Genomic DNA, 22,194 nt, shown 5'->3' with positions numbered 1-22,194 from the left:
TGACAAAAACCATCACTAAACTGTGTCCTTAAGCACTATGTCTACCCGTCTTTTAAATACCTCCAGGGATGACAACTCAACCACTTCCCTGGGAAGCCTGTTCCAATGCTTAATAACCCTTGCAGTGTAAAATTTTTTCCTAATATCCAATCTAAACATCCCCTGGTGCAACTTGAGGCCATTTCCTCTTGTCCTATTGCCTGTTACTTGTGAGAAGAGACTGACCCCCACCTCTCTACAACCTCCTTTCAGGTAGCTGTAGAGAGCAATAAGGTCTGCCCTCAGCCTCCTTTTCTCCAGGCTAAACAACCCCAGCTCCCTCAGCTGCTCCTCATGAGACTTGTGCTCCAGACCCCTCACCAGCTTCATTGCCTTTCTTTGGGCCCACTCCAGCACCTCAATGTCTTTTTACCAAACACTGCAAGTAGATCCTTGCTGGGAGCAGCTGGCTGGACTGCTGTAGGGTCTCTAAGCCCCAATGCTGCTGCAAGGTCTGACTGTTCAGAATTTTACCTGTCAGTGTCCTCAGAGAGCAGTGTCAGTCCTTCAGTTTCCCTATGCAGCTACAGAGCAATTAAAGCTGCACAACACCTGCATGGGGTTTTGTAATATTCATCTCTATTATTCAAACTGATCCCGTAGTTCTGCTTTTGTTGTTTCTACCCTTGCGGGAAACACAGTCAACCTTGCAATTCCAGAGCGTGATTTGTAACATGATGTATTAGCATAAGCTGCAGTACAGACTATGGCTGGATCTTCCCACCCACTGCAAACCAGAGGCTATGCAAAACAATGGAAAGCGAGACATCACCTCCAATACAGCAAGTCAGAACTTCATGGTTGATTTAATGACTCAACTCTTGCTTAATGCTTCTCAAATTATTCTTGGACTAGCTGGTGTGGAAGAGAATGAGTCAGAAGTTGCTTGCGTGTTTCATCTCCATCCTTACCAGCACAAGGCAAGCAAGCAAGGAAGCGAAGAAAAAGAATGAATTAACAGTGGCAATGCTTAGAAATAAAACCAGAACTAACCTTTCTAATAGTCTAGTTCTTCCTTGCACTCTAAAATGACACAAAGGCTGCCCAACTATCTTGACGTGGTGATTCGCTTTTATTGCCCTCTCATCCAACATGAATGGCAGTTGCATCAGTTCTAGCCAGGGCTCAGTGCAGGTAGTTAAGATGTAGGCATCTCCAACGTGATCCATTTCTCCATCCTGTACTACTGTAGTATAATTTTAAACTTATTTGGCCATTGAAGGTAATGCAGAAGGCAGCAGCAAGGCAACACTAGTGTTCTGGTCCTCACTCCTACCTGTGGAGGAGCGGCTTAATAGAATAATTTTGGCTTTAAAGGTCACAGGTAGTAAAAGATCACATCTGAACCACTGTTTTGACCCTTACTGCATTGCATTGATTGTGCATCCTGTTTTGTTCCAGTTCTGCCAAGTTAAATAGTATGATCTCAGAAGGGAGGTATTGCTTTCTCTCACAAAATGACTGAATTTTAACAGCCATTCAACAATAAATTCAAAAAAATGATTACTGCTTGCTGAGTGCCAGCAAGTAGAGATTGAAAGCCCAGGCAAGTAAAAGCATTTCTTTGTCTTATGAAACTCAGGGCACTGTATGTATAATGAAATGCCATTAAAGGTATTTGTTACTGTAAGACAGAGAAAGCAAGTTAATCAGAAATAGCACAAGTGTCAGGAGGACACAAGGTGGTGGCAGGGAAGCTTATTTCTGTCCTGAGGGGTAGTAGCCATGCACTGGGGGAACAATTTACCAGCTTAATGCAATAGCGCAATAACAGTTTTAGCAGTCTATAGAGTATATAAATCTATACATTCTTTACCCTACAGGAAAACAGGTCATAGAGAAAGCAAAAGCAAGTAAGACAGATCACAGAGTATCTGCATATGGTTATAGTAGATCAAATACAAGGCTGTTCTAACCACAGCTACCTGAGCTTTCGTAATGTCAGGCACAGAAGAGTCTGCCCCCTCCAAACGGGCAGAGCACTACCCTAGATTTAAAGGCAGTGCATATTGTCTATTCTATTGGGGGTTAGTACGTCTAATGAGGAAGGCAACAAGAATATTGAACAAGAATATACATAAACAACAGAATTCAACAAAGACTTCCAATTTGAGGTTATAAAAAAAAAGGCCAAAACACATTAGTTTCATTTCCTATCAGCCACACGCCAACTCCTTCTCAAAATTAACCTCAAGCCATAAAAATGAGAACGGGGCAGGGGGGAAGGAAAACTTTAGAGCTCAAGTAGCAGACCTTAAGATAGGATATTAAAAAAAAAAAAAAACAAACCCCACAGTTTTAAGGTAGTACTCTTGCCCAAAACATTTTTAGTTTAGCTATGATAGCTTTTTGTTTTTTCAACCGTATTAGCTGTTTAAGGGGTTTTACCTCCTAACATAGTAGTTTCCATAAAAAGTAGGAGCATGTTCATCATTTGTTTTAGAAACTGAAACAATTAAAGCGTTTCCCTTCCTTTGCAATATTAAAAATTCAAACAGCGTACGCTAACAGAGGGCAATTTCTAGTCCCATTACTAACAACGGTATAAAGCCCATGTAACCTTAAATTCTTAATGTTTTCTAGTGTCTGTGTTATCCTACTAAAATCAAATGCAACACCAGGGCCTTTTGTGGAAAACATCCTCCAGTGACCTTTCCTCTGCTGCTTCTTGTAGTGTTTACTGCTAGGCTTAAATAATTAAACATACCTAAGCCTGAAGTGATTGCAGAAATGCACCTACATTTGAAAAGTACTATTTAGACAATAATTTGTAGAACAACAACTGGAGGCCAAATGCTTATTCTCATAAACTGACATCCTTATTGGAACTACCTACTCATTTCCATTGCCTGAGGGCCTGGACAAGATCATGAAAGCGGCCGTCTAGTACACCCATTACAGTTAAACAATATGGAAAGAAAGAAAGAGACAACTATAAGCAACATTCAGAAGGAAAAGAATTTAAGTGTTAAAAGCTCAGGCATTGTTTCCGGGTAAAAAAGGAGAGCACTCTTATTGTACAACAGACATCTAACGTGGACAAAATAACCTTATGAAATAATTACTTACATTACATTTAGAAATCTGTGTTATTTTCTCAAATATTCATAGACTTAGAAAAATCATGACTATCCAAAATGCACTTTCTCCTCCCTCAATATAACACAAAACTCACTTCCAGTGGCGAAGTAAACGTTTACAAATATCAGAGTAGCAGCTTTATCCATTTCTACTTCCTCTGCATCCTCAAGACCGTCACTTTGCTCCTGAAGTTTCCCTCCCCATATCCCAAAGCACAAAGAGAAGGGGGGTGGTGGGGAAGCATAATTCCTGCTGACAACACCAGAAAGAGTTCAAACTGGCTCAATCCCTAGCCAGAGACAAGGAGGTAGGTTTATGTCACAGACAGATAAGAAATGATGTAGTAAAGCCTTTGACACTGTTTCCCACAGCATTCTCCTGGAGAAACTGGCTGCTCATGGCTTGGACAGGCATACTCTTCATTGGGTAAAAACCTGACTGGATGGCTGGGCCCAACAAGTTGTGGTGAATGGAGTTAAATCCAGTTGGTAGCCAGCCACAAGTGGCGTTTGCCCAGGCTCAGTATTGGGGCCAGTTCTCTTTAATATCTTTATCAATGATCTGGACAAGGGGATTGAGTGCACCCTCAGTAAGTTTGCAGACAACACCAAGTTGGGTGAGAGTGTCAATCTGCTTGAGGGTAGGAAGGCTCTCCAGAGGGATCTGGACAGGCTGGATCGATGGACCGAGGCCAAAAATATGAGATTCAACAAGGCCAAGTGCTTGTTCCTTCACTTGGGTCACAACAACCCCACAGAGCACTACAGGCTTGGGGAAGAGCGGCCAGAAAGCTGCCCAGTCAAAAAGGACCTGGGAGTGCTGGTCAACAGCCGTCTGAATATGAACATCTGAATATGATGCTGTTGACCAACAGCATCCTGGCCTGTATCAGGAACATTGTGGCCAGCAGGACTAGGGAAGTGATTGTCCCCCCTGTACTTGGCACTGGTGAGGCCCCACCTTGAATATTGTGTCCAGTTTCGGGCCCCTCACTACAAGAAAAACATTGAGGTGATGGAGCGGGTCCAGAGAAGGGCCAGAAAGCTGGTGAGGGGTCTGGAGAACAAGTCTTATGAGGAGCAGCTGAGGGAGCTGGGGTTGTTTAGCCTGGAGAAAAAGGAGGCTGAGGGCAGACCTTATTGCTCTCTACAATTACCTAAAAGGAGGTTGTAGCGGGGTGGGGGTTTGTCTCTTCTCCCAAGTAACAAGCGATAGGACAAGAGAAAATGGCCTCAAGCTGTGCCAGGGGAGGCTTAGGATGGATATTAGGAAAAATTTATTCACTGAAAGGGTTATTAAACATTGGAACAGATTGCCCAGGGAAGTGGTGGAGTCACCATCCCTGGAGGTATTTAAAAGATGGGTAGACGTGGTGCTCAGGGACATGGTTTAGTCGTGGTTTTGGCAGCATTAGGCCGATGGTTGGACTCAAGCTTAAAGGTCCCTTCCAACCTAGATGATTCTACGATGAAATAAATTAGGCTTCTGTACTGCTAGACCTCAAAAGCTTCCATTAAGATCCAGACGGAATAATCATTGAAACGCTCATGATTCACAGCAAAGATTTGGTTTCAAATGGGAAATTACATTACATCAAAGTAAGTATTTTGGACAGACCTTTTTCTAAGTTTCCTCTGTCTTTCTACATTCTGTAAACAAGTCTAGTAGAACATGTACACTCATAAATGAGGTGTTTCATACATAGACTTAAAGCCAATACTCTTTGAAAGTTCCACACAAGCGTTCACAAGAACGAGCTCATGGAATCAAGGAATTTCCACGCTCTCTTTCTAAAGTTCTATTCTAACACTTCCTATGTGTTAGAATTACCCTGGAGAAGAAAAAAGTTCAGATGCAGGTAGAAATGCAGAGATTAATTTCTCTAAAAACAGGACAGATCTAAAGCAGTAATCCCCAATTTTTGACAATGCACATATAAGAAATTGATATCCCAAGCCTGCATACTATAGAATGAAGTTGAATATATCTGGACGCAGGTGTGGAACTTCTCTATTCACCTAAATGAAATGAAAGATCTCACATCTCCGCCTACTTCAGAAAAAGAGTATAATAAAAAGAATTAAGGCAGATTAAGAGACTCTTTTAGGCAGCTTAAGACCCTTAAGCACACATTCTCAAGCCAAGTATTTGTATTATAAGAAGTCTCCTAGTTACCTCTCTCAACTGTCACTGTTTTCAGTATTGTATAAAGCTGCTTAAACTATAAAGCTGATTGTCAAGGGAATCCCAGTTTGAAGGGATATTTTGTGGTTTGAAAGGGTTGTGACTTCTGTAAAAAGAGGACATCAGGTTACTTCAGCAAGCCCTGAATATCAATGACAAAGGAGGAAAAGGGAAGATAACAAGTCAGGCTATACTGTCTCTCCCTTACCACTCAGCTAAATTGCATGGTAGTTACCCGACAGAGCCAAGAAGGACTAGGGCAATCCTTGCTCCCCTGAAGCTACTTTGTTCTCCAGTAAATAGTACAGATACTCTGCTGCAGGTCACAGGAAAACAAGAGGCATCTACGAGGAGCGCTGCTACAAACAGCCCAGGCCACTGCAAGCATCTACTGAAACTTCAGAGGCAAAAACCCCATGTGGACCAGGCATGATATGAAACAAAGCAGAGAAAGAAAATGCATGGTATTTACCGCCTGACAACCAGGTTATGTTAATCCAGCTGTACATTAACTCAGCCAAATTCTTTTGCATATTCTAGAGCTGATAATATAAAGCCATTCACAAGGTTTTTTTTAGTAACGAAAAATCTTCAAAGTTTTGACTTACATGTTTCAGTGGAATACAAGTGGGTGATTACATAAAAATTGACGCAGTCAAATATTCTAAGGTCTAGCTCACGAACTCCAGAAAGCATAATACTTGGTTTTCCAGAAGTGAATGAAAATACCTACCCATTCAGTTATATTACTTCGTACTTCCTTTAGGATACAAATTTTGAATGCATCAGTCATTTTATTTGAATGTTATCTCTGGATACTTAGGCTTTTGCATACTTACCTGAGAGGGATGATTGCATAGTTGAACAGACAAAGAACATGACTTTAACATTTACAAACCCATTGCAATACAATAATTAAAGAGTCTGTGGTGAGGCAGTATTCCCAGGAAGATATGTTCTTACTTGATATTTATTCTTACTCAATATATATTCCTTTGCTTAAGGAACTGTAGCTCAAATTTCCTATCAAAGTCCAAGGCTTAAGTTTTCAAAGCTTTTTCAAGAGATCCAAATCCCTTATGGAGTTTTGATAATGCCCCTCCTGTTATTAGTCTTTCACCATCTACCCTGTTCAAAATAAAAATGCAGACTTGGGACCTGACTAAGTGGCATTTCTGAAGCATATGCTTGAGATGCTTAAAAAAAAAAAAAAACATGCTACAGCCTGTTTTTCCCCACCCAAGCTGCAAAATACACTCTCACTGCATGCAAAAGTAAAATTTTCTTCCATGTCTGTACAATGCAATCCCCACTTGTACCCTTACAAGAATATGAAACTACTTTTGTCTTTGGGGTAATCTCTGCACTACTTTTCCTTCTTTCTTTGAGTTCACCCTTTTCATTCTGTTCTCTCCCGTTTTTACTGTTGAATCTTCTGCTTTCCAAGCAAGTTTTAAGTAAATTGTAGGTAGATCATTTAGCTTTGAAGTGCCTCATTTTTTTCCTGAAATAACTGAGGGTATAGTGAAGATTTATAGGTTTACATGAAATGCACAGTTATTATAGTGAGTAGCTCCAGAGAAAAGCCTATAAATAAAAACAGGTTGAAACAAACACAGCCTCAGTGTGAGAGCCTCTGTAGAAAGGCCTAATCTCAGTTCACCTTCTCTTTGTCCCTTCAACTAGAAGCTGCATGATGCTTTCAACAATGCTTAACTGATGAGCAATAAGGGGGGGGGGGGCGGGGGGGGAAGTCACACAAAGAAGTGCCATCCCTAGCTTTACCTAATAATACCAAAATGATGTCTTATTGGTTTAATAAGCTGGTGAGCCACCGCCTATGTAGTGCGGAGCATTGCTTTTCTTTCTTATTTGCCAATTTCCTTCTGGGACAGCAGAAAAGACAATAAAGGTTATATACTAGTAGACACATTAGAAAAAGAAAACCAAGATTATATGGAAAATATGCCTATGACTTGATAGGTCCATGTTGCACTGATACGATTTTCTCCTACAACTAACAATAGAAAGGAGAGGACTCTTGCTCCCACAGGGAGTTAGATCAAATTAAGCGAACAGTTGCAAAAAAGTTACACCTCACTTGTCTGTATCTTTACCTCATACCAATTCAGTTATTTCAGAGGAGCTAAATAGAGAAGGCTATAACCCTGTTCTTACTCTTGTAAACAGGATGAACAACAGGACTGGAACCGACAGTCTCTAATTACTAGTACGTGCTGGACTTCATGAGCACTTGACATGAATTTAACCTACCAAAACAACATCTTAAATTATCAGAGGTTAGAATAATGAGCCTCGTGTAAAATCTCCCTGATGTAGGTTGCAAGCTCAAAGCTATGTCAAAAATACAGCAACAGAAGCCCTTTATATTTGCAGTTATGAGCCTCATTTAAGCATACTTTTGTTTTACACTGATGTTTCTGCTAGCCTGTGTAATGCACAAACAGAATACCTACATTGATAGCCAGTTGAGTAAAGAAACTTTGTCAAGTTACAAAATAATAGTTGTCCATACAAAGTTTCTTGAATACACACCAGGAAGAGACCTAGATTCCTTGCTATAATTCTGCTTCTGTGGTATATGTTCTGAAAAAGAAAATCTCCAGTTTCTGAAGAAATCTCTACCCACCACCCTCCTCCAGAATCAATAGGATTCTACTTTATGTAACCACTCTAAGTTTGGCAGCAAGAGCTCTAACATGGCAGCATCTTGCAGATTTTGAGATACGGGAACAGTAAGTTTCCTCCTCAGCAAAATGAAATAGCTGTAGAAGACTCAGCATACCACTTGGGCATTTGAATCTTAACTTTGAGAACATCACCATCACTATTTTGCCAACCTGAACAGTAACAGCCTCTAGAAGCAAATACCTGCTTATGTATACCATGCTCTCAACACTCGTCTTTTGGACCACTCCTGAAAGCTACAATGTCCAAGTCAACTTTTTCTCATATCTTTTGCATTAATTGCATAAAAACATATGCAACTCTTACTACTAAAAGATGCCTTCTTGGCTGCCTCAATCCATGGAAGGCAAAGTAACAGGTAGGACACAAAGGCTGTCTTTCCTAAACAATCTGAGTAACTGTCCTTTTGAAAAGCAGAGAAATTAAACAATCTCTGAAGCAAACTTCATTTTCACACTTTCAACTAGGAGTACTGAAAGCAGAACATTAATTGGTTTTAGTCTGCTGCTTAAGAGTTTTGAGTTTATCTAACATGTTTGTTTGACAGCCCAGGAACTGGAATCTTGAGTTCTGAGTCTCCTCCATTCCTAAACCTTATGCTTTGACACAGAATGATAAGAAATGGGAAGGAGAGCAACGGGGATACTTTCCTGTAGTCAACTAACTTGTAAACTGAAAGGATAAATTTGTAACTTCATTTTTGTTTCGTAAGTGGCTAAAAGCAGTACATTTTACTTACAATTAATTCTCTTAAATCTCTTACTTTAAGAACACTAACTCTACCTGCAGGAATTTCCAGTGATTGTACCATTTGTCGTTACAGAAGTACATACTCATAAGCACTGTGTGTTTACTGATAAACTACTCTTTTGTGGCTCCTTATTTCAAAGCCAGGCCCAGTGTCATCATATTAGTGTAAGATAATATTGCAGACCAACACCATGAGTCAGCAATCAAAACGATGTGTTCTGCCATCCCACAGAGCTTGTTCTTTTGGTTCAAGTCCTGGAATTGCTGGTACATCTCCTCTCTCCCATCCTCCCCTTGCTTGCATGTCGCTGCAGAGCTTCAAGATTGACTTACCAGTTGTCAGCCTAGCTTGTTTCAGAAGGAAGGAGGAATTCATGTGTAAAGTACCCTGGGTCTTAGAAACACAGAAACATGTGCTGGATAAGCTTAGTGCCTGGTTGGCTGACTTCACCATTGAGAAAAGGAAGCTGCTCAATTAACTGGAACTAAGGGAAAAAGAAATTTCAGTTTTCTTTGTCTTTCACTTATTCTTAAAACATTATTTAGATAATTCAGCTCATGAGAATCTCATTGTACCCATATTCCTGCTGAGAGACTTTACCTATGATACGCCTGCTGCAAGACCCTTGCGGGCCTTTCCTTCATATTTCAGCAAGATGTGCAATGCATAGTGGATGGAGCTCATCCAAGAACCCAAACAGTACAGAGAAGAAAGCATTTTCCACATTAGGTAAAACTGAAGGCGTATGGGGCTTTACACTATGAAATGCAATTAAAATGGAAGGGCCACTAAAATGGAACACTTGACGTTTTTTTCACAGTTCTTTTTACCTGAAAAAAACACAAACAATAAACCAACAAAAAAACCACACATGGTCCAACTGGTGCTCAAGCCTGTTCCCACATAAAACCTGCCAGCACTGAGTATTATCCATTTCCATTCTTGCTATAAGAATAGCAACAGTATTAGAAACCGAAATTGATCTCATGGTATAACATGTTATGTTGTATACAACATTGTGTATATTATAAGACATACAAACAAAAATAAAAGAGTAGCAAATATGACAGTATAATTAGGAATTCAGACTTGAAATCCAATAAAAATTCCAATCCAAATCTGCTAAACCAACAAAACTACTTAGGTAGGGTTGGGGCGGGAAGAAGCACAAGGTTTCCCTCTCCAGTGAATCTGTTAAAATGTAAAATAGCCACCATTTGCTTTAGTCTGCAGTATATAAAATACTACTACTTGCAAAAAAAATCCACACCAGTCTCACTTCTGTAGGGTTGATGATCAACAGAGACAGATGATTAATAACACCTGGACACCGTATCGAGAGTGCAGTAACATCTTTTCCAGCATACAGGTGACTACCCTCCCACTCAGTTTAAGATATAATTTAGTAGTGTTGCATGCCCTACATATCAGAATACATAGAAATACTAACGGAGCAAATGTGCTGTCTTTCCCCAGAACATGAAAGTTGTTTCATCTCCAAGCAGAACATTTCTCCCCTGCTTACATCCACTCAATGTCTCTGCTTTGATAGTCTCATTACATACTTCAATTCTAAAACCAGGGTAAGGCTCAAAAAAAAAAAAAAAACACCACACCAAAAAACCCACACATACTTTTTTTTTAAGCCCTTATTACACACAGATTGTCTCCTATAGTTAAAAGGGAGCATAGCTCATTGCCTGGTGAAATAGATGCATGTGCTACATGCAATAGGGCTTGCGGAAAGTATAATAAGGGAAAACTGCAAACTGCATCCTACCCAGAAAGAGATTTGTTTGTCATAATCATATGGAGTAAAGGCACATGCAACACAGAGCATCACTTCCAGAAAATGAGGGGAAACACACCTATAACCAGTTCTCCTTTCTTCCTTAATCCCTCTGTAAAGCTATTATGCAAAACCAGTGGGAAATAGAGGGACTGACTGACAGGATGCAATAACAAAGTGATTTGATTACTCTGAAGCAGAGCCTTTTCATTAAGTTTTTAGCTTTACAACACAGGATCTATTACAAGAAGGGTCATTACACTTCTTTGTACCAAATGGACCAAAGGTCCAACCTATTTGATGTGTCCTTGTATTTATAAATCTTACATAAGTCCCCTTTTCTTTACATACATTACATATGTATACATACAAATACAAGCTCCTCAACATCTGATTATTCAGTAGAACTGTATTTTGATCCATCTCTTTTTACACTAAATAACCAGCTATGCAGTCTTTCAAATAGATGCCATATCCTTAGATATTATTCATTCATATTCATGTAATTGAGAAGGAGTGAGTACCTAGCAATTCCATTTGGAGAACCAAGCATCTTTGAAATGTATTTACAGATGGTTTTCTCACCTCCTTGGGAACGCTAAGTACTATCAGTGCAGCAATAAAAACCTCAACTACAAGAGCTCCAATTCTATTGCAATGCAATGGTATTTGATTTCTATTATTTAATGGAAAGACGGGAAAGGTTACAACAGTCATACTGTTCCTGCAGAAACTGCATTGAGGGGGTGCGGGGGGAGGATAAATGCCAGGTTTAAACACTGAATAGCACCACAGCCGAATGACTGCTAGACCTCCAGAAATACCGGAGTACCATGAACCATGCTGGATGAGGTATTTACTTTGGTCACCTGAGCACTTGGTAGCACCACCATACCAAAAATTAAGGGCCCACAAGAACTCATTTGTTATTGGCACTCTGTTCCATATGAGTTATTACTGTTTGGCCCCACATATTTCATAAATTCTGTGCGCAAAAAAAAAGCAAGCAGCAGCATTCAAAAGGTTAACGAGAAGCAAATAGATGAACTTCACATAAGTGATGCACAAATCCTCAATTTCCATTCTGCTACCTTCTACTTCCGCTAACAGCGGCAGAAGCAGCTTTTTACTTACATATTCATCATTCCAGAGCTGACTGAAATGCAGAGAAAAAAAACTAGGCAAGATTTATGAAAATATGGAGACTTATATTGAAGATATTGTATGAGCATGTTTTTTGCCCATTCTAAATACTTTCCAAATATTTTAGCTGGTTTAATTAAAAAAAAATATCTCTCCCTAGAAATTCTAAATAGCTTTGCAATGAAAGGGGCTTTCTACTGCTATTTAACTAACATTTTCCAGCACTACAGATCATTATTTTGCAAGCATTTTTACTGTGCAAATGGCAGTGGGAGAAGACAAAAAAAAAGAAAAACGGCAGTAAAAAAGGGATACAAATTACAAGCACAGACTTTACAAACACCACACTCCTTATGCACCCTGTACTCACGTTTTAGCTTTTTTCCCCAGCTCAAAAAAGCAAGCAAGAGACAGACAAGGAAACAGAAGGGGTAGACAAACCTTTGGACTTACCTTTTGTGTGGTCCCTCTGTAAACTTCTCAGAAAGAAATTTACATTCCCCCAGCTGGATTTGATTCTTTTTGCTTTTCTTTTTCTCGAGTCACACCGAAGCAAAACAATTAGTTTTCAGAGGTTCCATTTACTGCTTTTCCATCCCCAGCAAAATGCGTCCAGGAGACTATGCCAAAAGTAAGCCCAGAACTCAAAGGCAATTGGAAAAGGGAGCGTAGGGGGTTGCTGAAGGACCAGATTGTGGAATTCAGTAGCTTGAGCACAGAAATATCCTACTGCACAATATACCTGGCTTCTTGCTCACCAAAAAACTGTAGTGCAAACTGTCAGTAGTAGCCTCCAATAGCTGCTGTGTGTGCTGCAGATGGTATGTCTCACTGTTACCTTCCCAGATGGGTAGAGGATTCAGAGAGCAGCAAAACCAGGGGGTCGCCTCCAAACCAGGTGGATTGCCAGCCACTCATTCAGTCAGTCCAATTAATCAAGACAAGAACAGCTCAGTCACCAGAGGTATCTCCTTCCAGGGTGCACAGGATTATGGCAAGGTTATTAATCTTGCTTTGCTGCATCCCCCCCACCCCCTACATTCGGCAGCCTGCACCGAGATGATTGCCAGCTCTGTCTCTGTCCCTGTTCTACTGCATTTTGCTCAGCCCTCTGTTGCTGCAAGTGAAACACAGAGGAGGGAGGAATACTAATAAGGTGGTTAGCTACAGTTTCTTTAAGGCATTCTGCATACTGTGTGTGCGTACGTGCGTGTGTGTGTGCATTTTCCACGGGGCGATCTGGATTTCTTTGCAGTTGAAATAGGACCTGTTTCTACATCAAAGTCTGAATTAATCTGGATTATCACTTAATGAATATCAGAGCCACCAATTGTATTTTACTTAGGATAAGAGGAGGGTACTAAATGGTCTAGAAGATTAGGACGGCAGTAGTGGATACGGGGAGGAGGGAGTGGGGGGCTGGGTGTAGAAACCACACTACACCCAGAGGAGTGCATTAGGTTAGAGAATTTGTTCCAAAGCAACTCATTTTAGCACTTATTTAGAAGTCACTCTTATATCCTGTAGCACTCAGAATTTTAAAATCAGCACTACATTATCCATCTCTAGATTAGACAGCAATATGCAGAGTCGAGTAAATATTTTTAGAAAGGGAAGGATTTCTGGCAGGAAAAGAAAAATTTAAAAAGTCAGTGGAGGCAGACATCCAGCTCTGCATTTATGAAGGTGCTTGAAATTCCCTCCTTTACTGAGAATTGTTCTGCTGAAGCCTTTCACTTGTGAAATGAGTTCAGAGTTCTCAGTTTAATAGCCAAAACAGATTTTTTTCATGTATTGTCTAAGTAGCTGACCTGCATTGGTACATGAACCTGGGTATTCTCTTGTGGCAAGTACAAGTCCTAGCTGTAATTCACTCCCATGAGATATAAAACCAGTCATATTGCCTTTGCTTTCCCACAGGTAATTCGGAACCTCTGCATCAGGTTCAGGATGCGAGCATTGTTGTCTCACATGGCATCCATAATTCCAACTTTTTGCAGCTGATGACACTTTGAGACTCCTTCAGGAACCTGAAAGCAAAAATAAACCATTATTCAGAGTCAGCTTGGGGATTACTACAGTAAATTATAACCCTGTGGGACTCGTAAGGAACCGGTTCATAGGTCTGAGTAACCAAATAAACTTGACAGAGCTCCCTACTGAATGGGCTACATGAAATGATTTTGGTGCTTCATATCACAAAAAGAGCTACCACAGCAAGTTCTAGTAACTAATCTGTGATTGAACAAGTACAGAGATGGGAATGCCTGTGTAGTTTTAGACAGCCCATCCATAGGCTAGCTGGCAAGGAAGCCTGGATGCACTGACCGTGGCAGTATTACTGTTTCTGTAGCACACAGGACTGCAATCTAGTACAGCACTGTCCATAAGCACTGTTGCCACAATATTTAATACTAACACCAAGTAAAAGCCTTCTACTGGTAAATAAACCCTGCAGTTTTGACAGACTGTGAACTTACAAAACCACACAGCACAAGAAGGCTGGATCTCCACAGTATCTGGAAAGAGAAATATAGGGCACTGTAGGGAACTGTTTCAGAAGATGGAAGACCAGCCCTGTTCCACTAATCACACATAGTCACTTGGGCTTTTGTTTGCTTTTTCAGCTTAACTTGCATTATAATTTAAATCTGAAATGATTTATTTATATGAAAGTCCACAGGACTAACAGGAGACACTGTAAGTTGTAACTGTTTGGTTTTTTTCTTTGCTGAAGTTATTTCTTTTCTCCACAACCCATCTTATTCCCAACACTGCATGACACCTTGTGTTTCTGTTTAAGGTCCATAAGGTAAGAAAACAGCATTCTCGTTCATCCACAAACGTAACCAAGCCTATCCACATAGGAATATAAGCAGCCATAGTAGCTTGGACTGAAGGTCCACATAGCCAAAATTTTGTCTGTGTTGGTCACTGTCACAGACAACCATCAGATCAAGTGAAGCAAATAGGGGTATTTCCTCAAGTACGTTATCCCAATCTTTAATTATCTGTGCCATAAGGAGTTGCAAGGTCAGAGACATGACCGCTCTGCGCATTTGGGTATACCACTCACAGCTTCATAATCTTCTGTCATACCCTGCCTCGACTCATTTCTTCATGCTGAGAAGCCCTGATGTATTTAGCTGTCCTTCATATTGACTTTGTTCTATTCACTTGAACACTCTTGCCACAAACCTTTTCCACCTTGTGCAGTGTCCAAAATGCCACAGGCATGCCACAAGCTTAGAGCACTACATTGATACTTTATGTTTTGAGAATACATCATCCCAGAACACATATTAGTGAAGCTAACGGTTCATCTTCTACTGTGGCATGAGTAATTTGGCTACTCTCAGAATATTAACTTTATAGTGACATAATGTTTATAGTTCTAACTAGTCAGCTAAGCTTTTATAAGACAGACCTCATGTCTAGACCCAAGTCCACTGTGGACAGCTTTTTCACCACCTTAAAGTTGTTTTTCTAGGTGCAGTCAGAATGTCTTGAGTACATAAAAAAAAAAAGTTACACCAAAGCTAATTAAATCAATTTACACATCTAGTGTTTACAATCCATGGGACTGGAACAACAGCAAGAAGAACTAAACTGACTTGCATTCAAATTTCCATTTCCATGACACAGATTACGTGTTAAAGATTAAGTGTTGTGCAAGAATAAATTATTGTTTAGAGTATCTTCCAAGTATTGCTTATCATCATCCCAAAGGTGTGCAGGCAAGGACATCCATCCTATCTCATCTGTCCTTACAACTGTGTTAAAAGCCATACCACCTGCTAATTACTTTTACGTTAATCAAAAGGAAAAAACATCCTTTGCACTTCAAAGGATTGGTTGCTTTTTGGTTTTGTTTTTTCCCCCCAGGGGGCAGCACGGGTAGCATTTTGGACAAAACATCTCATCACTCCCCTGACTACTGCAGTCTTACAAGTATCTTGGTCCATATTCCCACATGATGCTTAAAACAAAGGCAGTTCGACAAAATAATATGAACTGGGCAAATATAAGACTCCTCACTCCCCTTCCCTCCCCGCAAAAAACTCAAAACCTTACTTATTTCAACTGTGTCACTCTGGCCCTCACCTAACCCGGATGAATTTGATGACTTGTCAGTTAATATCACAACTCCGAAAACAACTTCTGAAATTCAGCGCAAGATAAGCACGCAAGCTTATTGCTCAGCAAAGCCCTCAGTCGAGAAAACACTGACCCGGCATGCACGCACACACACAAAGACACTCCAAAGTCCCTCAAAGATTTTTTGCAGTGTTTCACTTGGTTTTCATTATGCTAACCTGTTTTGATTTCGCAAACCCCAAATCCATATGCTATTTGTCAGCCCAGCCCCCTTACTTACTCTTAATTTTCAGTGACTTTGCCAAGGAAATGTCATATTCAAGACTACAATTTCCACACTGAGAAAGCTATTAGCAAGACCGTAGCAGGGGTGAAAGATGATCCAAGAGGCTCATATAGATAGGCTAAGTCTGTCACCAGGTATGACCAGAAACCTCTGGGTGATGAAGTTTGAGGTGTTACTACTGCCGGCTGTCTACACTGCCCAGACGAACACCGCAGTAGCGGTCATCAAATTGCTGAGTTTCAGTGAGAAACACATCAGTTTCTCAGCCACCACATTCCTTGGCCCAATCCTAACTTAAAGCCAGGATCAATGGGTGGTCTAAATTTATATGCTGGCCTACAAACTGCAGGGACTGTGAAGCAGCCAGGTGTGGTTCTGCTGCCTCTGTTAGAGGGTAGTGGCAGCTGTTCTACAGAAGCCCAGCACCCACTGCCGCTGTTTGACTGAGGCACCTTCAGCGCTGAACTGGACTATACTAAGAGCACTGTGATCGCTTTTCAATGAACCTTTCTCCCAGGAGTTGTGAAGCCTACTTGTAACCACAAAGAGTTTCGGGAGGTAAACAGTGAAAGAAAGTGGAGAAGCAGACAAGCAACAGAACATGTTATCTGGAGGGGGAAAAATTAATTATAGGAAAACTTCTAAAATGTTTGTAAAGTTTACATTCAAGACAAACGATAAACAGATGTCTACTGTGCTGTGCATTTTGTATAAAATATAGGGTCAGGGTCTATACAATCCTGTTGCAATAGGCATATGAATAATAGTAATAACTATTTAATCCTAAACCTCTCTTCTTCAGGGAGAAAGTAAAACAGCATAACTACAGCAAACAGATTATTCATGTTCTTTACATCTTAAAACTCACAGTCATAGGCTAATGAGCAATACAAGTGAGTTCCTCAGAGTTTGAGAAACACAGTAGGTATTATATTTAGGTATTAACTGCCCTAAAATAAAGATAGGCACCTCATATAGTGACATTCATTCATTTTTTTTATTAAACCAACTTCTCTGGCAAATTGAGCCGTTTTCATTGTAGATATTTTTTGTTCCACCAGAACCTTACCTTCAGATTCCAACCTTCTGCCTAAAAATGTATTCTAATTCAGTGCCTCAAGCCTGTGATTTCAAATTAATCCTTCAATGCTGAAATACAAATCATAATCCCCATGATTTTGTGCTATTTGGCTGCTATTATTTGATGACAGATTTTCCAACCCATATACTCGTCTCAGGCAGAAAACTCAATTTGATCACAAGTCAGAAGTTAAAAAAAAGTACGTTTCCTTACCTTTTCCCTTTGGGGTAAAAAAAAAAAGTTTAAAACCTTATTTTGAAAGCATTAAAAAGAAAGGATATTTTAGAAGCTTACATTTCATCATCATAAACATTAAAATAAAATCAAAAAACTGTGCCCACAGACTCCAAACCCCAAAATTCTATATAGATGTTATATTCCAATATATACCTGTTCCCTCACCATCCCCCAAAGGAAATTACATTTTTTCCTCTGGCCAAGAGAAAGGAGAAAATACTTTAAGGATAGTGACATTGCCTGCATTTGCCCTGACTTTCTTCTCACAGAGGCATCAACTCACATCCACTGCTGTGAGCAGAATACTCCAATAGACAGAACTAATATGATCATTCTTTTTACATTTGCTCGCCTTTATCTGTGATGGTTATTATCTCTCTTCCTCTCTGTAGAGAGATAGGTTGCAAGAATTAAAGGGTGAAGTGTGTGTCTTATCAAAAACAGAATTAGTCAAATTGTTTGTCTGGATTTTACTACCACATCATTGAGCACTTGCTAAAAACAGCTGGATTATTGAAGTACACAGTCAGCCTTAAATACTGCATCACTATTTAAAAAACAAGATGAAAGTTACTAAAGTAAAACTAAATACTTTCAATTGATTTATTCTATACTGAAGAAGCATTGATAGCAAAAAGATCAGAGTATTACACCATTACATTTCAGTTCCCTAGAAGATTTTTCTTTTCTAAGCAGCGAGGAGGATTTTAATTTGATTTTTTTTAGCTGGTCATAAATCTCTTCATGACCTTTAACTTAACATACATTCAGGTAAAAAAAAATTAAAACCAAGAGAAAAATTGGAATCTGTGATTACTACATATATCTTAAACCAGTATTTTGAGTCTCAAATGCTTTAATTCTCCAGGAGCTTTGACTACCCTCTCTGTACCCCTTGTGCCCATCAGCAGTTTATTATTTGCACTGACTCAAGTTTTACTGACTGCAATTAAGAGTGCCTGAGGGACAATTTCATCAATATTCCTGCTCTTTAGAGACTGCCATTTTCCTTCCAGCCCCAAGTCCAGTTTTGCTTTCAAGTCTCGGTTGTGTGCACAGGAATTCAGCAAACCAACTTGAGACTCAGTAGTGGTATAGGCATTGCTAATGAGGAAAAATATCGGGATAAGGGAAAAATTAACTTTATTTTATCAAAACAGTGTGCTTTCTATGCTTATCTGCATAGTCTGCAGACCAACTCTAGCTGACTACCAAGATGATCACGAGAGTTCAAAATGTCTTCTATGTTTACAACTGTGCAGTATTTTAGAAAGTTTTTGTAGAATATTTACAAAGTTGCAAGCAGACACACCAATCATTAAAATTTGCTTGCATGCAAAAACAACCTGTAGTGAATGAAAACAAGAGGAATGATTAAAAATCCCTAATTTCAGGATTCACAAGGACAAAAAGACCTGAGCCTTTATGAGTTTTGCGTATATTCAGAGGAGTTCTGTGATAGCAAGCCTGCTTCTTCACATATCAAAGTCATGTTGAAACACGGTATTTTAATACTTTCTAGCTTAACCCAAGCAACGCCTGAAATACGACATTTCACTTTACAATGTGCTTGTGAGAGCCTAAGAGGTCTGCAGCTACCACGGAAGTTGCAAAATAAAAGTTACTTTAGCCTCAAAACAGAGAGACAGCCATGCTAACGCATCTATTGGGGTAGAAAGTAATCTAACATTGTCCACAACTGCCCTTGCAAGACTTTAAGTGTTAGCGTGCTCCATGAAGAAGGAAGTTGGCACATTAATGGGGAACACCTAACAAAAAAAAAAATATGTCTAGTTACATGTTTAGGCTGATCTAGTGATTAGATTTGATTGTTACCTTGACAGTTACCTCATGAAATTCAGATCTATTATGTCCATCTCTTTCAACCAAGTTCACCTCTCAGTTACTGCTCTCTAATGTACATTCACCAGCTTGCAGCCTAATTTTAAAGTCTGAGCAATAGGGTCTCCATCACTTTTCATGGGAGACTTTTCCAGAGCCTAATAGATCTCAAAGTTAATGCTGTAAAAAGCCACTGCATGAGCACTGAGTTCTAGTTCTGTTGTCTCAAAAATGCATATGCTAATAGAGGCCATTACAGACTTAGACAACTTATTTTCCTATTAAACATTTATTGTCAGCCATTACATCCATGTCCCTCACATGCACTGAAGCATTTTTATACAAGAATTTCCTTTACTCTTCTTACTAACACCTACATATCACCATGGGCAACAGACAGTAAAAGATTAGCTTTTCTTATACTAAATTTTAAGCTTACAGATGATAGAAGAGAACAGATCGTTTCAGAATTCAAGTTAAGGCTATTTGGTTTTTTGTGTTGTTTTCCCCCCCCCCCTTCTCACTCAGACCAGTGCAGCACTTCCAAGTATATGCTTTAGCAATAATAATTTTAGTAACATTATGATACCTACAGATGCGTCAGAACAAATAGCATTTAACTAACAAAGACAGCAGTCCTTTCACTTGTGGTCATACATCTACATGCAAGCTTATCCTTTCAGGTTTTTTTTTTTTTTTTTTTTATAGTCACTGTTAAAAAGACCTGGTACCTCACAGCACTATCATTTCTTTCATTTTAGGCTTCTAAATTTGGGAGAAGGAGACCAGACCCTCCAAGGCCCAGGAGTGCTTGAGTGACCAGCTCAGACCTAGATACCTTCCACGCACATGCTTACATTTGGAGTTAGCAGATTGATAACAGGGGTTAATCTGCAGTCACTACAGAAAGTATCCTGCCATATACATTGCCTAGCAAATAGATAAGCTCTCTCTAAAGACCGAGAGGTCCAATGACTGTTGGTGCCAACCATGAGAAACAAATATTTCTTGAGAGTTTAACCTTAGAGAATACCGTTTTAAAAAGTTATTTGTCTATTCTTGTTAATGCTACCTCTGTATCCTTTGTCAGTCCTAGAGCAGGAACACGATGTCTTCCTCTGCTTGACAATTTTTGTTCTATGCCTATTTGGCCTGGATGATCCAGAGATAAAGGTTTCCCTGTACTGTGATCAATACACAGACTCACATCCCATTTCTGCCTCAATCACCTGCATGCCCTGGAGCCTGCGGCAATTACTGAAAGCACAGTTAAGAGAACCTGAAGAGGTTCACCAAATATATTTTGGAGATGTAATGAAAACTGATAAAATTGGATATGAGCTACCTCTATTAGCTGCCATTGTGGTGAGCTTGTTCTTTCTGCCATGGGTGAGAGAAATAAAAGAAAGAGAGCGGGGGTGGGAAGGAAGAAGCTGTTACAGAAAAACTTCTGCACAGATTCTGGGAGAGAAGAGTAATGATATCTCGGAATGGACACAAAATACACCAGAGAGCATTGATTGGAGTGGTAGCATAGAACAGAAAAATCAAAGGGGAAAATGGTGGGGGGAAGGAGAGATGGAGAAGCACATAGCAAATCAGCAAGTTTGAAAACTTGTGACTAAAAGCGAAAACCCAAAAAACCAAATCCAGGTTTCACTTGAACAGAAGGCTGAATGATTAAGCAAGAGACAAGCACAATTAAAGACTCTGGAAGTTACAGTACAAGAGAAGAAGTAAAGATCTCAGAAAAAAACTTTTAGGAATATATCCTCGTTTAGAATACCTCAAAACAATCCAACCAAAACTCACCTCCTTCCATACCACGCTACTCAATATAATAAATGTTCACCAAAACCAAGTCGCATCCATTCTAAGACTCACTGGGGTTCACTGGTTACCCAGCTGCTACCACTGGGAGCTTGTTACAGAACTTTGTCTCAAGACCAAAAAAGACACAATTTAACTTTAAGCGCAGATGACTCGTGTGGGAGAAAGAACATTTGCTAAGTTGTCTTGACTAACTCAGGAGTAAGAAGAGAAAACTTTCTTAAATTTAAACTTCATTTAGGACCATTAGAGGGAAACAGAGAACTGGTAGAAAACATAGCTCTTGAAGGCATATGTACCATGGAAACAAAAATAGCCATAGACTAACTTCTAATCAGGAGCTGAAAGTTATTTTACATAATAAAGAAGTTTTCACTAAGAAATGAAATTTCACTAAGAGATGAAATTAAGCTAAATAAAAGTTTACATTGTAAAGCACAAAACATGCATGATAATTAGATCATTTTCAGCTCTAGAAATGTAATTCAGAGGAAATAGTGTAAACTCTAGCATAGATCTCACTTTAAATGAGACTGGATGAAATAATAGTACAATAGTGAGTAACCTGAGGGTGAGGGGTAACTTAGCGAAGGAGGTCTTTTTCATTGCTAGCTTCGGTGATACAACAGAGAAAAGCCAGACAGCCAAATGGATTCTTCATAAAGACATGAATACAGAAGAAAAACAAGGATTTTGTTGCCACGTGGGGTGTTAGAAAGACTCCAACAAGAAAGCGTTGTTCATTTCTATTTGCCTTTTCAGAAGGACTACATGCCAAACTATTAAGGAGGCGTTGGTTATACCATGCATAACCAAGGTTACTTGATTACACCATTCATTCTAAGCAAAGCAAAAAATCTTAAAAATACTTTCTCACTGACAGTTTAGAATTTTACAAAACTGTAGCACTTTTGGATTACAAATCTGCTGTCAAGTACGTCCTTCAGGCTAAATGTTTCAAGAAAATTAATTCAGAAACTAAAAATTGCAGTAAAAAGAATTTGATTTGCTAAGGACAGCATTACAGCTAATCCACTGAATTTTTCTAGCATGCTTGGACTTTCGAATAAGATTTTTTAATTTAGCAGGCAGGTCTCTCCAGCATCAGAAAATTTCTGTCATCT

This window comes from Rissa tridactyla, chromosome 4, assembly GCF_028500815.1.
Source record: "Rissa tridactyla isolate bRisTri1 chromosome 4, bRisTri1.patW.cur.20221130, whole genome shotgun sequence".
Classification (NCBI taxonomy): Eukaryota; Metazoa; Chordata; class Aves; order Charadriiformes; family Laridae; genus Rissa; species Rissa tridactyla.
The sequence above is the reverse complement of the archived record's forward strand: the minus strand, read 5'-3'. Positions refer to the sequence as shown.